Consider the following 4,526-nt stretch of genomic DNA (forward strand, 5'->3'; position numbering starts at 1 on the left):
AATGAGGTCGCTCCTGATCAAGAAAATTGCAACTTACTTTGCTGCGTTTTCACCATAATTAGAGGTAAACTCCAGCCTAATCATAACATCGCATATTCCCATTAATTTTCAGATTTAGATTACGTTAATGACCTGTCCGTATTTGCAGGAAACTGAACAATATGAAATGAGTGAAAACGTTCTTCTGGTGATGTAATCCAGTGCAGAGTGGGCCAGAAAAGAAAAGACAAAGACATGAAACATCGCTCCCATTTCTCTCTGTTGCAGGACCTGTCTTTAGTATCGAAAGTATTAATTATTTTCCTGGGAAAGTTTATTCATAAATCAATTAACATCTGAGTTTTGAAACCTACTTTACTTCAGACTAAAATAGTTGAATATCTTTTCCCCGAGCCTAATGTCCCAATCCTCCCTTCTCTTCCATGTAAATACCAGCCGCTCCAGGTGAGGTTGGAGCTCCCAACCTGACATTCCAATGTTCCTTGCTGCTCCTTGTCAATAGCAGCTTCTCCAATTTAAGTTGGGGCTCCCAGTCTGATGCCTCAATGCTCCCTGCTGCATGTCAATAGAAGCGGTACAGTTGAGGTTGGATCTACCACTCTCATGCCCAAATGCTCCCAGGTGCTACGTGTCATTAAGAGCTGGTCCTTGTGAGGTTGGTGCTCCCACTCTGATGTTCAAATGCTCCCTCCTCCATGTCAATGCAAGCGGTCCAGTTGAGGTTGGATCTATCACTCTGATGTCCCAATGCTTCCCGCTGCTACTTGATATTAAAAACTGCTCCAAGTGAGAGTGGAGCTCCCAGACGGATCTCGCAAAGCGTATTGCTCCATGTCTACTGAAGATGCTTCAAATTAGGTAAGATCCCGCAGTCTGATGTTCCAATGCTCCCTGCTGCTTCATGTCAATAGAGACTGCTCCAGGTGAGGCTGGATTTCCCAGTCTGAAGTCCCAATTCTCCCTGCTGCTCCACATCATTTGAAGCTGCTCCGGGTGAAGTTGGATCTCCCAAGCCGCTGCCCGAGTGCTCCCTGCTACTCCAAGTAACTAAAAGCTGCTCCAGGTGTGGTGGGAACTCCCAGCTTGCTGCCCCAATGCTCCCTGGTCCATGTGAGCAGACGCTGCTCCAGATGAGGTGGGAGCTCCCAACCCTTGCAACTCACACACCTCTATACCAACTTAGAAATAGTTCCCACTGACCATTTCCACCATTGGAGCCATTGGTGGAATATCCGTATCATGTGAATTTAATATTATTTTTCCTCAGCACCGAATCATTACTTCCAAAAGACATTCTTTCTTAAATATTGTTTATAATGTGCATATTGCAGTCAATCCGAAGTTAGATCATGGTGCTAATTGATGTATGCTCAATAAAAATTACAGCATATTTTTCATGTTGTGTAACTGCTACTTAGCAAGGGCAATGTTTGTAATGAAATCACACTTTTATTCCAGGTGAGGGAATGTGGTTTGTATTATTTAAAATGAACTTGTCCACTGTGTACAATGAATAAATGGATCTCAATTTCAAAGCAAACTTGGTTACGTTGTCATCCATCTTGACATGTGGTGTCCTCTTCTTTCAACCACACGAGTATTAGAACGAAACGTCTATTAATGACATGCGTATAAAGACACATTAAATCAATTTTCGTGCTAATGCTGCATGAATTTGCGATTATTGATCCACAGGTTATGTTCACTCCCTACAGTGAACATGCTCCTTCTCCAGTTGTTCATGGTTCAATGTGATGCATCCAGTGTGTGCATAACGTTTTGGAGCTTGCTTCCCACATCTTGTGTTTATCTGTGTCTTGTGTCCAACCTTCATCAATGGCGAGAGCAACGGGCGAGGGAGAGACCATTGTGTAAGTCTCTCCGTATCCATGCATGGCACCCATGTCTGCAATTCTCTACTGTGCATTTATAGCCAGTTCTCTGTACCCCAACACCCACGCCACGCCCCTTTTGAAATATTTCCATTATTTTGTGTTGTTTCGCTGTACTCTTCTCACCAAGATGAATACCTTCTACTCAACCTGCTCCAGATTTCATTCGACAAAACCGTCATTAAGAATCCCATTACATAAACATGCCCTTCGCATCTCTTGTATTTTGGTTTTCCTGGATCTCTTTCATATGATAAAAGGTCACAGCAGCTTGACTTGAAAAAGAAAATCGCGTTACTTTTCATTATCCCAATGCGATCTACGTTTCAATGCAGTTTAAGCAACTGACTCAAATTATTCTTTGAGATTTTATAATAGCGTCGATGCATATAAATTGACCATTGGTGTTCCAATTTCAATAAGAAAGGTGTGAGCATACAAAAGTAGCAGCTTTGAAAACAGCGACGAGAGTGGGATTCGAACCCACGCGTGCAAAGCACAATGGATTAGCAGTCCATCGCCTTAACCTCTCGGCCATCTCGTCACATGCAATCGCATGGGTATGAACTCATGAATAAGTGAATTGCGTAAATTATGCAGAACAGCAGATATTTCTCCCTGGTCTGGTGAAATGCTAAATAGCACAGTACGGTTCCAAGACTATGGTCTGGCCTCTGGGTTGTGGGACAACGGCATTCCCACTGTGACACTCTGCTCACAGTGATCTGAACAAAAATGAAGAAAAGACTATGTAACAAAGTCTGTTGAATTCTGTGAAGATTTGAAGTCAACGGAATGAAGAACTCGAGTAAGAAGGATGTGTTCCTTAAAGAAAGAGTTGGATAGAGCTCATAAGGATAGTGGACTCAAGGGTTATGAGGATAAGGCAGGAACAGGATACTGATTGAGGATGATCAGCCACGATAATAATGAATGGTAGTGCTGGCTCGAAGGGCAGAATGGCCTACTCCTGCACCTATTTTCTATTGTCTATTAAATTGCCAGTGAGAAATTGTTTTCCAGACTGGAGGAGAGTTCATTGTGCTCAATGTCATTATTCGGAACACCTTTCTTCTGCTCAGATGTTTTTGACACGCACTTCTGTACAGAACAGACCTTTTCCAAATCCTAAATAAGACTAAACAGACAATTGAATTCAACAATGCAAATACCTTGATCTGTATCATTTTCCTCGGCCATGCAACACCAGTTATGATCACAGCAACCCAGTGAGCAAGTGTCAGAAGGAAAATGAGTGCAGTGTCAGAGAGAATGCTGGGAGCAGCAGCTGACACGCGGGGAAGTGCATTTCCCACAACAGGAACACTACCAAAAAGCGGACTGCGGTGGAAGAATTCAGAGCGGGTTTACACTTTGGAATTTGATACCAGGGATACAATGGAGATTTGTCATTGAGTCTGTTAAAGATGAAGATTTTAAGATTTCTACAGATGAAAAACAAAATAAAATGTTCATTGGTTATTGAATGCAAATGTTGAAATTATATATTTCAAAAATCTACCCATCTTTGCAATGAGTCGCTCACCATTTTCCTCACTCGGGGTCAGAACCACTGGTGAAGATGATCGTTTAATTCCCGTTACTAGCCATGGAATCAGAGAACTTCCGTTTCCCAAACGTTAAGGTACAACCAGGAATGTGGAGGTAGGCATTAATGTGTTGCTCCTGTGATGCAGGTGACAGTGCATGGTATCTCTGTGCCAGTATAGTGGGCTGTGCTGTGCCGAAGTTTTAAGTTTGAGCCTCACATGGAGCAGCTTCAATTATTCATTGTCTTGTGGGGTACGGATAGAAGGTGATATTGAGCAAAGTCAAGTTTATGGGAAAATATCCGTGTTTGTGGATTGAGAAATGACCTTTTTTGGATAATGACTCCTTGATCAACAAACATACTGCAAGTAGTTAAAACGTGAAGAGACATGTGTGGAGAGAGAGCCAAAGGTGATTGTTCAGCAGGTGGATAACGTTTCCCATGTGCAGTGCGTTAAATTTCGGGAAAATATATATTGAACTGGTTTCATGTTACGCATTTTGTTGCAAAGTCGCAAAGGTTATTGCAATAATCAAAAAAGAAAAATCACATAGGACCGTTTGAATATTGTATTGCATTGAATTTTGGCCTGAGTATATTTTATCTTCAATGGCGTGCTGCAGAGAAGTACAGAGGGTTAACAATACAAAATAACAGAGTCTTCTTGGTGCATTTCTTGGGTGGAGTAAAGAATGTACGAAATATACATAATATCATGTGAATGAGGTCGAATCTTTAAAGTAGGTTTTGTTAATCCAAGTGACGATTCAATTCCGACTCATTCGGATATAACTTCTGTCTGCAGTTATTTTAGGACATCAGCTCCATTTACAGAGTTTCACCTTGAATAACACGCCACACTTTACCAATCCATGAACATTTGTTACTCCATCTTAATCAGTTGTACGTGTTCATGAAATGTCTTTGTGTCTGAAGTCAACCAAATTCGAAATTGTTAGGCAACCACACTGACTTTCTCTCAATGGTAAATCCCCCCCCTTGTATGTTTGTTCGTGTAACTTTTAAAACATTGTGAAATCAGCTTCTACGTTTTATTTCTGGAAAGTCGTTCACGATTTAAC

At 41.5% G+C, this 4,526-nt stretch overlaps 1 non-coding gene across 1 annotated transcript; it reads right to left on the reverse strand.

The window, feature by feature from the left end:
• Window positions 1-2,354: 2,354 nt before the first annotated feature.
• trnas-gcu (transfer RNA serine (anticodon GCU)) lies at window positions 2,355-2,436 on the reverse strand. Its single transcript has one exon. It is a non-coding gene; the product is annotated as a tRNA-Ser (tRNA).
• Between the last annotated feature and the right edge of the window lie 2,090 nt (window positions 2,437-4,526).

Source organism: Hemiscyllium ocellatum, unplaced genomic scaffold (genome assembly GCF_020745735.1).
Source record: "Hemiscyllium ocellatum isolate sHemOce1 unplaced genomic scaffold, sHemOce1.pat.X.cur. scaffold_336_pat_ctg1, whole genome shotgun sequence".
NCBI lineage: Eukaryota > Metazoa > Chordata > Chondrichthyes > Orectolobiformes > Hemiscylliidae > Hemiscyllium > Hemiscyllium ocellatum.